The sequence below is a fragment of the Globicephala melas genome, chromosome 20 (assembly GCF_963455315.2).
Source record: "Globicephala melas chromosome 20, mGloMel1.2, whole genome shotgun sequence".
NCBI lineage: Eukaryota > Metazoa > Chordata > Mammalia > Artiodactyla > Delphinidae > Globicephala > Globicephala melas.
The window spans coordinates 12882524-12895702 of record NC_083333.1 but is presented as its reverse complement, the minus strand read 5'-3'; the positions used below and the strand labels follow the sequence as shown (position 1 = coordinate 12895702).

The 13179-nt window shown below is 54.1% G+C and overlaps 1 protein-coding gene across 1 annotated transcript in view; it reads right to left on the bottom strand.

Moving 5' to 3' along the window:
- The window catches only part of NTN1 (netrin 1), a 200145-nt gene extending 187281 nt beyond the window's left edge, over positions 1-12864 (bottom strand). Inside the window, exon 1 of the mRNA XM_060290120.1 lies at positions 12840-12864. The gene's annotated coding sequence lies outside the window, so the exon portion shown is untranslated. The remainder of the gene's footprint in view (positions 1-12839) is intronic.
- Positions 12865-13179: the final 315 nt, after the last annotated feature.

Sequence of the window (13179 nt, the reverse complement as noted above, 5' to 3'; positions counted from 1 at the left end):
TGCAAAAAAACAGATGTCCAAGTGTGGTGAGAGCTTCTCAAAGTGGGGGTTATAAATACACACCCAAAAAGGCGTGTCAGGCTCTGAGTGGCAGGAGTCACAGTACAAACTGGTGTTTCAAAACACAACAGTGAGGCTCTTGGGTGAGAAAACACATTCCCAGGTGTTTGGGCCAGGAATGCGATCAGGAGGCGGAGCCAGCATTCTTGGCATCAAGCCTTACGTGGGAAGCCTGAGGATTGCCTGTGCGAGACAAAAATGTGGCCGTTTCATGAAAACTTATAAGTAGCCAGAGTAGGGGCTTCCCTGGTGGCGCAGTGGTTGGGAGTCCGCCTGCCGATGCAGGGGACACGGGTTCGTGCCCCGGTCCGGGAAGATCCCACATGCCGCGGGGCGGCTGGGCCCGAGAACCATGGCCGCTGAGCCTGCACGTCCGGAGCCTGTGCTCTGCAACGGGAGGGGCCCCAGCAGTGAGGCCCGCGTACCGCAAAAAAAAAAAAAAAAAAAACACAAAGAAGTAGCCAGAGTAGGAGGGAGAAAACGGGGAGACTCAGGCGTCCCAGACACCAAGGGGCAAGTTCCAAGGAAGGAGGGGCGGTGAGCGGTGTTGCATGCCTTCAAGGTCAAGATAAGATCTGAAAGAGTACTTTGGATTGAACTACAAGGAAGTCCTTGGTGACCTTGCCTGGTAGTGGCAGAGGAGTGGTGGGGACAGAAGCCAGACCACCCCAGGTTATAGAGTGAATGGGAGGTGAGAAAGTGGAGATAGCAAGGATAGACAACTTTCCAGAAGTGTGAAAACAAGTGGCAGGAAAGAGATAGGGTGATTGGAAGGTGACATGGGATTGAGGGAAGGTTGGGATTTTTTTTTATTGTTGTTTATAAGATAAGGCTATTTGAACAGGCCTGAATGTTGATAGGAAGCAGAAGGAGGTTGAAGACGGATAAAAACTAGCCTTGTAAAACAGGTGGTCAGGTGGTCCGAAAGCGTCTCTTGTTACAAAAGAATAGGAAGTAATGCCACCTGCCGAGAGCGAGGGAGCAGATTTGGAAAGGCAGGAAGTCTTGATTGGGTCATTATGGAGAAGGGGATAATGCTTGCTGGGCAGAATTCAAAGACCTATCGCAGTTGGTGACCATCTACAAGAAAGAATGCCACCCAGCAAAGTCATGCCCCAGCAGTGCTCAGCGGCCCCTGTGCAGACCTGGAGAAAGCAGAACCGTTGGATTAATCCAGAGTTGAAGGTTTTTTCCAGGAGGTGGGACAGAGGGACAATGTGGCTGATGTGATGGACCATGGAGACAAAGCTCAAGAGATAAGGTGGTGAAGACAGGCCACTGATGGGAGAAGAAACAGAGAGGCCGGGGACCAGAGCCCATGCTGTTCAAGACAGTAGCCAATAACCACATGTCACATGTTCCATTTCAGCTTGAATGAGTTAAAATTCAATAAAATGTAAAGCTAAGTTCCTCCATTGCCCCTGACTTGGACAGCACCAGTAAAGAACTTTTCCATTGGGACGTCCCTGGTGGTCCAGATGTTAAGACTCAGTGCTTCCAAGGCAGGGGGCACAGGTTCAATCCCTGGTCAGGGAACTAAGATCCCATGTGCTGTGTGGACAAAAAAAAATTTTTTAATTAAAAAAAAAAAAGATCATTTCCCATCATCACAGGAAGTTCTGTTAGACAGAGCTGGTCTAGAGGGTCAGAAAGATAGAAGTGATGAGGTGGGAATAACTGAGGAGACCATGGTCCCAAACTGGATGCCTGCGCCGAGGATTCCAGAGGTGGAACAAAGCTGAGCTGTGGGTGATGACAAGCCCCGCCAAGGGCAAGAGGGGGGTTTCTGCTGGGAAGCAGAGGGGGAGGTGTCTGAAGATGGGGAGGTTGACCAGATGGCCTGCCCACCGGGGCTAAAAGTTCCTCAGGACCAGCATCCGGGCTTGCTGACCCAGATGCTGATCTTGAAACCAAGCAGCACCCTGTGGGGCTCCTGGGCGCGAGAGCCTTTCTGTTCAGCCTCCATGACCTCTGAGTTCCAAAGGGCAGGTTCAAACAGTTGCTAATCATGGAAGGGAGGGGATGCAGAGACAAGGGGGTAGCAGTCAAGAAAAAATAGTGCAGCCTTGGGACAGGTTCCTGGTTTCGCCTCAAGGGATACACAGAACAATATCTTCGCTCTTTGGCAGAACTAAACCCCCAACAAATGGAAGACGCTAACCACTTGATGAAGCATTCTTCAGAGATCAGATCACCTGAGGCCAGATTAAAGGAATACAGGCCCTTTAATCCTTATCGGCAACCCCGCCCTCGAAACATTGCTGTAAAACTCCTCACCATATTCCCCCGGTTGGGACACACAGTTCTTGAAGGGCACGAACCCGCTATGTCCCCCTTCGCCTGGCAAAGCAATAAAGCTATTCTTTGCTACTTCACCCAGAACTCTGTCTCCGAGATTCGATTCGGCACCAGTGCACAGAGGCCGAGCTTTCGGCATCAACCTCTTCAAAGAAAGAGAAGAGTGACCTCGATGGGGAGGAGATGGCATGGATGAGATGTGGATGGGGGGACAACTGTGTGGTTCTGGCCTTAAAGGAGCAGGGGTTGCCGTCGTTTTCATGAAGATGGAAAGAGTAATGGGGATTGAAGAGGAAAACGGTTCCCCCTGCCTGGGCACTGGGTGTGTGTGGTGCGGGTGAAGAACACAGCCCCACTGAACAGCGTGAGTGGGGCCTCAGGGGAGGGCCAGGCTTGGGGGTAAGCATGAAGGCGGCGGGGGAATTGGGGACAACCAGTGAACAGGGTGAGGATGCAGGGGAGGGAACATCCCATCATGGGGGGGCGCCAGATGGCACAGGCTAATGGTTTGCAAGGGAGGAGGACAGGAGGAGAGTCCGGGCTTTGGAGAAATGAGATGACGTGAGGGACCTTCACCTTGGGCATGACTGAGGGTTTTACTTTTGAAGTCAAACATTTATATAAGGCTTGCTGTGTGCCAAGCCCTCTTCTGAGCACTTTGTCAGTCATGAACTCATAATCCGTGTAAGAACCTTATGAGATAGGGATATTATTAGCTCCATTTTACAGAGGAGGAAACTGAGACTCAGGAAAGTAACTTGCTGAAGCTCGTATCACTGATGAGTAGAAGAGCAGGGATTTGAACTGAAATGGTCTGGTTCCAGTGTTTGCAGCTCTTAGTCAGCACCTGTGGGTAAGACGGGCTTGGCTGACATTATCTGATACAAATGGGTCTCAGCCATCTCTAGACAGGAGAGGGGATCCAGGTCTACCAGAAGTATGAGCTGTGACCTGGCTGGACAGTGCTTCTGAGCACACCTGGTCCGGTTAAGAGAACACACGTTAAATGAAGTGGTTCCCAGGACTTCCAACACAGACTGGAAATCGTAGCAGCAGAGGAAACTGATACAGGCACCTGGCCTCCCCAGAAGGTTCAATGGAGTCTGGACTGATTGTGTTACTTTCGGAAACAGAAAGAACTTGACTTCGACAAACCTTGATTCCAATTCACAACTTAATTGTGTGACCCTGAGCAAGTTGCTTCAGCCATCGAGGAGGAAACCCATCCGTTTTCTCACGGTGAAATGGGGGTCATCACACTTACCTTATAGGCTTGACAGGGCGATTAGAAAGATGCACCTGTAAAAAGAAAGAAGCTGGCAGAGTAGATGCTCAATATACGATGGTTGAGGGTGTTTGAGATTTTTTTTAGTCTTCTACTAACTCAATCCTCAGATCACTCACCCTGGAAGAGTTTAGGGGCCTCCTCTCATTTCGGGGCTTTGAGAGCCCAGCTCCCCTGATCAGCCTCATGGAGATTGCTCAAGGGATCCCAGGTTCCTCGATAGGAACGTCAGGAGATGTGACTGTTCCGGAAAGGGTTTGAGAGCATGTAAGAGCGAGCGGGTATAGCGTGTAGGTTTCCTGGGGGGTTTGTCCGTTGCGTCAGCGCTGTTCATCTGCATCTTCGCTCAGGCCCTCCCCTATTGCCGGCTTCCTGGTTGAGGATTCCAGAGTTGGGCAGAGAAACCCATACAAACCCCAAATCCGCCAAATCCTTTCATCTATCAGAGCTCTTTGAAGGGGTGAAAAATGCCTGTGGATAAGGGGAACCAGCAGATGTAATTTATTTTCATTTGCGCAAAGCTTTTGACAAGGTCCCACCCTGAACACTGTTACAATAAAGAAAATGGGTCACCGTCCGGGGAAGCTTTGTCCTGGGTGGAAGACTGGCCTTGGAGGAGGGAAACAAAGGGTGCAAATAAAAGGATGATCCTCTGGGTGGGGAAAATCGTGGGGGACCTCTGAGCCCAGAGTTGGGGCTTGGCTCACTGAACATTTACACAAAATCTGAAGGAGGGGGTCCCCTCAGTGAAACCAGCAAATGTAGAGGTGGGCCTGGAGTGACATCAGGAGGAGGATGGTGAATTGCAGGATCTCTAGAAGTCGTGCACGTGGTTCGTGGGACACAGACAGGTTTAGCAGAAGGTGATGTACTGGGGGAGAAATAATTTGAAATACTCTTCTAGGGTGAAAGGTTCTCAAGTACAATTGAAAAGTACTATTTTAGGACTCAAATACAAACTCTTTCCCTAAGACAGTTTCTCCGCAGAGGTGCTGTTGGCATTTGGGGCAGAATAGTCATTCAGCATCCCTGATTCCTGTCCACTAAATGCCACTCGGTCACATCCCACCGCCCCCCTACACACACACATGTCATTGTGACCAATGAAAGATGGCTCCTTTCATTTACAATTTCCTCCTAGAAGAGGCCCCGCCCCAGCCCCAGCCCGATCCACTTGAAATTTAGCTCAATGTCTCACTAAGGCCAAAAAAGTAAGACAACTGGCAATACGAACAGGATGCATTTGGGTTTAGGATCTTCTGGGAAGTTCTGGTCATCACATCTCAAAATGCTTGTGGAGGTGGCGATAAGAGCTAGGGACACAAATAAAGCAAGGGAGGCGACACAGTGCCAGGAGGGGAGGTGGATTTTAGACAAGGTTCTTGGGGGTGGGGGGGGCTCTCTGAGAAGGATCCAGTAGAGTGCTGAAGGGAGCTTTGGGGATATGGTGGGGGGACAGGGGGACCATGCGTTCCAGGGAAAGGAAACAGCAAGTGCAAAGGTCCTGAGGCAGAGCTTGACTTGTGTAAGGAACGGGAGGAAGGTCAGTTTGGTGGGGGCTTGGTGAGCGAGATGGGGAGTGGTGGGAAGTAAGGTCAGAGAGGTCAGTACAGGCCAGAGTATGCAGAGCCTTGTAGACGTTGATAAGGAATCTGAACTCTGAATGATGAATTCTGGGTACGTCCAAGGCCGTGGAGGCTTTTCCTATAGCTCTTAATATCATATTGTTTCCCTGACGAATCCATGAGCTTCTTGAGACAGGAACTGTGTCTTTTCCCTTTGAATCCCCAGTGTTTAACAGACTGCCTGGCACAGAATAGGAGTGCACTACAGACTCATTAAAATTAATCCAAGCACAAAATTATGGACAGTTGATGTGACCAACTGCAGTAGGCTGAAAAATGTTCCCCACCCCCCACCCCAAGATATCTATGTCTTAATTCCTGGAACCTTTGAGTGTTACCTTATGCGGCAAAAAGGGGTCTTTGCAGATGTGATTAAGGTAAGGATCTTGATGGGAAGATCACGGTGGATTGTCTGGGTGGGCCCTAAATGCCATCACAGGTCCTTATAAGAGGGAGGGAAAGGGAGATCCGAAACGATAGAAGAGGGAAGGCCACGTGAAGACAGAGGCAGAAATTAGAGTGATGTGGCCACAAGCCAAGGAATATTGGCAGCTACCAGGAGCTGAAAGAAGCAAGGAACTGATTCTCCTCCAGAGCCTCTGGAGAAACCACAGCCCTTGATTTTAATCCAGTGATACTGATTTCAAATTTCCGGCCTCCAGAACTGTGAGAGAATAAATTTCTGTTGTTTTAAGCCACCAAAGTTCATGGGAATTTGGTACAGTGGCCATAGGAACTAATACACCACTAAATTCTAGGAATGCCAGGATTCAGCGGGTCTCTTGCAAATCTTAAAAGGCGAGCTTGGGTTAAATGAAAGGAACAAAAAGAGGGAGCGCTAACAGTGTGGTTTTGAAACATTCCTGAAGTTTTCCTTTGGCATCCTCTTTTTTTTTTTTTTTTTCCAGTACGCAGGCCTCTTACGGCTGTGGCTTCTCCCGTTGCGGAGCACAGGCTCTGGACGTGCAGGCTGAGTGGCCATAGCTCACGGGCCCAGCCACTCCGCGGCATGTGGGATCTTCCCGGACCGGGGCACGAACCCGCATCCCCTGCATCGGCAGGTGGACTCTCAACCACTGCGCCACCAGGGAATCCCCTGAAGTCTTCCTTTGGGTCTTCTTCCCATGGGCTGTGTGACCACTTTGCCCTGTTCTTTACCGCCCACAAGGCTCCAGTGGGCTCAGTGCCTCCAACATAAGCTTGCCAGGTGCTTGCCGTCTGTATTAACGTAGCATAAACCCCCCTTTCTGGAGGCCAGGGTTGCGGCATCCCTTTACGATTCAGAATGGCTGTGGTTGTGTTAATAGTCTCCCGGGCCTTTGAGAGAAGAGTTGCCATGATATCCGGGGATTTCAGTCTGCAGTGAAGCCAGAGTTCTTCACTTAGAAGTGTTTATGAGGTCAGGCATCTTCAGTTCTTCCAGGGTCACAGAGAGCCACAGACCAGGATCCTAGGGGAATGGGTGACTGGGGGACACTGACACACTGAGAAGTGACAGCTGACAGTAGAATTCATCCCAGCCACCACCCAGGGGTCAGGGCAGGTCTTACAACCACCCAACTTACCAAGGGCATTACCGTCTGAGAGCCCAGTGGAGTTAGGAAAGCGTGGGAGCAGCTCTCAGAGAGCATCCACCCGTGCTCCCCTGTTTACAAGTAAGGAGACTGAGGCAGGGAGGCTGAGTGAATTGCCCAGGAGCCAATACTCTAAAATACGTCTTCTGAATGACTCCTCAGAATGGACTGTGGGTCACCCCTTCAACCACACCTAGGGAACACCTGCTAAATTCAGTTCATCTAAATTAGGTGGGAAAAAAAATCATGATTTTGTTTTGTTTGTTTTTTGGTTGCGCCGCACACGTGGGATATTAGTTCCCCAGTTGGGGATGGAACTGGCGCCCCCTGCATTGGAAGCACAGAGTCTTAACCACTGGACCACCAGGGAAGTGACAAAAAATTCATGATTGTGGAGGGGGAAATGATTACAGAAAAAAGTTTCTATGCTTCAAGGAGTAAGCTTCTGTTATCTGCAAAAATCAATGATGTGGAACACCTTGTTTTCCCCAAATGTCAGTAAAATGAGGTATTACTGGTCTACACGTCACACAGGGAGAAAACTTAGGGGACTAATTCCAAGAGGCAGTGCGGGATGAAAACCGATATGGACTATTGATTCCAAACAGATTGAGTAAGCGCGTGGATTATTGAACTAAAATAAGGTATTAAAGGAAAGTAGGAGTGGCGGGGAAGGAGGTGACCTCTCCTCCACCGATGCTACCATCAGGCAGGGAGTACCACCATGCTAGCCCCCAGAATGATGCCAGAAACTAGACGCAAGGCTGGATGGACATGACCTAGCCTAGGGAGCTACCTCTTTGCCTCTGGCTGAGCACCTGGCTTATGAGGCATCCCGGGGATCCCAGGTCCCTAGACCTGTTTGCCAGGAGCTGCTTGGGTAGGCGGTAGGGGGTGCAGGCTTGGACTGTGCGTCAGGCATACACACTTCCTGACCTTCACACCTCTGTGACAGCGGTTGCTAGGGACTGAATGGTTCTGTCCCTCCCCCCAAATTCATTTGAAGCCCTAATCCCGAATGTGATAGCGTTTGGAGGTGGGGCCTTTGGGAGGTAATTAGGTCATGAAGATGGAGCTCTCATGATAGGATTAGTGTCCTTATAAAAGAGACACGAAACTAATATAACGTGACATGTCAATTATATCTACATTTTTAAAATTTAATTTAATTACAAAAATTTTTTTAAAGAGACATGAGAAACATGACCTGTCTCTCCACCATGTCAGGACACAGCAAGAAGGCAGCCATCTGCAAACCAAGAAGAGAGCCCTCACCAGTAACCAAATCGGCCGGCACCTTGACCTTGGACTTCCCAGCCTCCAGAACTGGGAGAAATGAACATTTGTTGCTCTAGCCACCCAGTCTACGTTGTTCTGTTTATAGCAGCCTGAACTGACAGTGGGCAAATCATTTCACCCCTCTGAGCTTTGACTTCCTCTTCTGAAAAATGTGGATGGTAAAATTATTTATCCCTTTCCTCCCTTCCTTCCTTCCTTCCTTCCTTCCATCTCTTCCATAGATATCAAAGCATATACAAAAGACCCTGGGGGCTTCCCCGGTGGCGCAGCGGTTGGGAGTCCGCCTGCCGATGCAGGGGATGCGGGTTCGTGCCCCGGTCCAGGAGGATCCCGTGTGCCGCAGAGCGGCTGGGCCCGTGGGCCGTGGCCGCTGGGCCTGTGCGTCCGGAGCCTGTGCTCCGCAACGGGAGAGGCCACGGCAGTGGGAGGCCCGCGTACCGCAAAAAAAAAAAAAAAAAAAAAAAGACCCTGAAGTGTCCAAAGCCCTAGACAAATATAATTTTCATAAAGTCCTGTGGAACCAGTTAACCCAGTGCCTCTACCATCACCATGGTTATGACAGGGATGCTACCCTCTTGAGAGGATGACAAAATGCCCCGGGCAACAGAAGCTCATGTATAGGACGGTGACAACTAGCACTACAGAAAGAGTGGACTTTGGTGTTAATGCACATCAATAATCCTTTCCTAATTACCAATTAATATTCATAATAAGTCAACAAGCATGAATAATAAGTATCAATAAAAAGTATCCACTTCAGCTTGGGGTCAAGGTAGATCCCTCGAGAGAGGAGTCTCGTAACGGCAACCACAGTCGTAATCACAACCATAATCACAGCCACAGCCATAATGACAACCACAGCCATCGTCACGACCACAGTCATAATCACCATCAGGATTGCAGCTCGCACTTACAGAACACTGTGCTCGCTGCCAGGCCTGGCCTGGGAACTGGTCTGCGGGGTCTCAGCCAGGGAGCTTGTTGAGGCTATGGTGGTGGTGGAGAGGCTAGAAGGGAAACTGTGAGAAGATTCTATTCTTGGGGAATACGGGGGAGGGAGGGAAAGGCAGACCGTAGGCTCCACGACTGGGGGTAACATCTTTCTCGCTCACTACTATTTGCCCAACACCTAGCACAGAGCTTGGCACAGAGTGGACACTCAAGAAACGTTTGCTAAAGGAACACTGAGGGGCCCGGACAGGGCGTCCCTGGGGAAGGAGCGGAGACTTCTTGGTGTCCAGGATCCTATCTGGACCTGAGGTCAGAGGATCGAATTCTCTCTCCATAAGCCTTTGATTCCCAGTAACTCTCCACCCACCTGAAGAAGATTCACACTTCAGGTCACGTTGGCCTTGCTCAAGAACTCAGATGATGCTGGCATCGTCGACATACCCTAACCTGTGACACACACACACACACACACACACACACACGCACCACGTCTCCTGGCTGCAGAGTTGGAGCCAGGCCTCTGCAGCGGGAACCCTCCCTGGGCTGGGTGCCCTCACCCTGGATCCGAAGGGCTCGGGAGGCGCTGCCTTCTGCCTGGGCCCCTCGGCCAGGATCTGATTTTCTCATCATCTGGATAGTCTCAGCAGCTCGCAGCACAGGGATGAACCAGCCTGACCTTTCTGGAGGTTTGTTTAAAGCAGAACAATGTTTGTCTTGTCCAAACACTATGAATTACTCCAGAGAATCCTGACCAGTTTTACAGTCCGCAGCTACAAACGGCTTACATAAATAGGGACTCGGCCCCTCCCCGGCCCCCCTCTGTTCCTAACAGCTTCTCCCCCGCCCCCCACCCCCGACTTTCCTCCCCTCTTCCAGGCCTTCCCCCTGTGCCCCTTCACGCCTTCTCTCCTCTGAGCCCCAGCCTGGTGAAGGGCAGGTGTCGGCTGTTCTGGGCCACGGCTCGACGGGCTGCTCTGGCCCTGGCGTGGGCCGGCTTTGCCCGGCTAAGAGGGGCCCCTGGGCCCATTGGTACTGTCTGTGTGGGGCCTGCCATGCACAGAGTTGGGTCCAGCTGTGAAAGCGCGTTGGTTAGAGGAGCCCCCTAGGATTGGGGGTCCGACGCCCAGTCAGCCCGCGGCCCACTTGGACCATTCCTCGTCTGGCGGGGTACTCAGCTCCCCCGCAGCTGATGCCGCATGGGCTGCACATTCAGGGGATCCCGAGGCAACTCCTAGAGGTGCACCCCACCCACCACTGGCCTCCAGTGGGGGGTGGGAGACAGTAAAGGCTGTTCTGCCCATTGAATATGAGCCACAGAAAGCGGGGGGGGGGGGGGGGGCGGGGGCTGCGGTCCTGGGAGGGAAAGGGCTGCTGAGGAAAGCGTGCAGTTTGGGCTGGATTTCCCTAAATATAGGTTCTATCCCACCAGGGTGGAAAGGCTTTGGGAAGCTTGTGGAAAATGTAGATTTCTGGGCCCCTCCCCAGGCCTACAGAAGCTTGCGGGTGGGGATGGGGGAGCTGATGCTCAAGGTTTGAGATTCACTTCTCTGCATGAAAATCCCCACCAGTTCAAGTCCTCTGACTGACTAGCTGGATGACACCTGCCAGCCACTTTGGGTCTCAGCATCCCCATCTGTACAATGGCCCAAGAATCTTCGAAAGGCCCCTTCCAGCTCTTAGAATGCGTGGTTTCAAGGAGAGTTGGCTACCAGAACCCAGAAGCAGCAAAGGTGGGAGCAGCCCGAGAAGAAATCGACGGAGTCCTTAAACTCCGAGGAGAGGTGTTGGTGAATACTTGGGGAGGCGCCCGGGGAGCTGTGAGTGGTGTGTGGAACCCTTCCACCGAGGGCCCTACACTTGGCGCCAAGGGTGATCTCATTTCGTCCTTGCTTTGCAGACAAGGAAACTGAGACTCAGAAGGGAGGAGGGACTGCTGAGAAGTTGGTGAGTGGCCGGGATTCGATCCCAGACACACCCTGGGACACCCATCTGGCCATTCCAGAAACGTCTCTTCCCGCGCTAGCTACTTCCCTTGTTGTTCCAGCCTCTCAGCCCCGCTGAGGTTGGACCTTAGGGCCAGAGCTCCTTCTCTTCCCCCGACGGGAAAGTCCCACTGGGCGGAAGGGCCCAGGGCCAAATTGGCCCCGCGAGCTGGACGCGCGGTGACACCCCCCCCCCCCCACCGCAAGAAAATCAAGCGCCAGGAGCTTCACCCTGGAGAGAGCCAAGTCCACCCTGCCCACCCCGAGGCTCCGCAGCCGGGCTGGGGGCGCCGTCGTCGCGGTTAGAGCTGTGTCTGCAGCGCACAATCCTCCTTCGCCGGAAGGAAGGGGGCGCCGCCAGGAGGAGGCTCCAGCTTTCAGAGCGCGCAGACGTTTGTGCCCAACATTCGCCGGGGCGACTCATGGTGAGAGGATAAAGCCGCCGTCACCCGCTCAGCTGATGCTCCGGGGCAGACCCTAGGGTCCCATTAGGAGTGGCAAGCTGGAGGCGGGGGAGGGCACGGTGTCACATCCCCAGCCCCGCAGGCGAAGAGCTGTTGTCGCGGGGAACCCGAAATCAAACGTCTGGTGAGGGTCCCGACTGCACCAGCGGGCCCTGTCTCTAGGATCTCGGCTTGTGCACTGGATTCCATTTGCAATTTGGGATCTAGAAACTTGCTGTGTGACCTCAGGCAGCCGCGGACGGCTCTGGGCCGCGGGTCCTCTTTTGCGAACCTCGGGGTTTGGGACGGACGCTCTCCCAGCTCAGCTCCAAAGTCCGCGCCTCGGATTAGCTGCGCCTCCTTCTAGTTTAGCATTTGATTTTCTAATCAAGCTCTTTGTCCCCTGCGGCCTTAACCCGAACCCCCTGCTTCCCCGTTTCCCCTAGGGCCCCGCCTGGGTCTCGCTCTCGCTCGACTTTCCCGTCGAAGGCAGTCGAGTGAGTGATTCCCGGGAGCCGAGGCCGAGGCCGGCGGGTCCGCGGCGCGGGCCAGGCTGTATGGAAATGGCCAGAGGAGCCGGCGGGCGCGGCGGCGATTTATTCAGGGAGTGACAGCCCCTTTGAGCGCTCAGCGAATGGCATTTTCTGTCTGTGAAAGCCTTTCTTCCCACCTCTGTTCAGATTAGCCCGGGGGATGAATGCGCCCATTATCCAGCCCGCTGACCATTCTGAAACGCCAAATTAATTACTAAGCACTGAATCAGGCGCCGGGGCCGGGGCACCGGGAGGTGTGAAAATAGCGAGCGACTGGAGCTGGGGAAGGCGAGGGGCGCAGCGCCGAGAGGCCGGGCGGGGTGGCCCGGGGCGCAGGCGCTGGCGCGGGCGCGGCGGGGCCGGGGAGGGCTTGGCCGGCCGCCGAGCGCGACCTGCCGGCGTGACCGGGCGCGACCGCGGGGCGAGCGGGCTGCCGGGGTCCGGGGCGTGCGGCAAGGCGCGGAGCGGGGGTGGCGGCTCCAGCGGGCTGGGCTCGCCGGGGGCGCGGCCGGAGCGCGCCAAGTGAGCGGGGCGCGGGGCCGGGGCTGGAACGTGCGCCGCGCGCCGGTAACTCCCCGGCATCATCGCCAGGGACGGCCGCCCCCAGACGGCCCCGGCCCGAGGCCGCCCCTCCGTCCCCTACCAGGCGCTCGCCGCTCCAGCTGCCCTCCGAGGCCTTCAAGCAACTTGGGTACCGCCCGGCCACCGTGGCCCCGGCCGAAGCTTCCCGAGCGCGGAGGCCCGGGCACCCCACCGGGCCCCGACTCCGGCTCGGCGGACCGCACTTACCTCCCGAGGCGCCGGGCGGGAGAGGGAGGCGAGCTCTCGGCGGCTTCAGCTGGAGTGCGCTGGGCGCGGAGAGCGCGCGCCTTTAAGACTCCTCCCCGAGACTCCGCCAGGTGGTGTCAAGCCGGCCGGGCCCTCCCGGCTCCCTGCTCCCCAGCCCGCCCCGGGCAGAGCCCAGCCGCTCGCTCCCACTCGGCGCCCCGCCGCGCCCGCTCCAGCGGAGAACAGGATGGGTGTGATTTGGGACCCAAGGATGCTCAAGAGGAAGGCACCCATCCTACCCACTCCAGCTATGGTGGATGGAGGAATCTCTCTTTGGCCGGATGCTGAGGGTGGGGGAGGG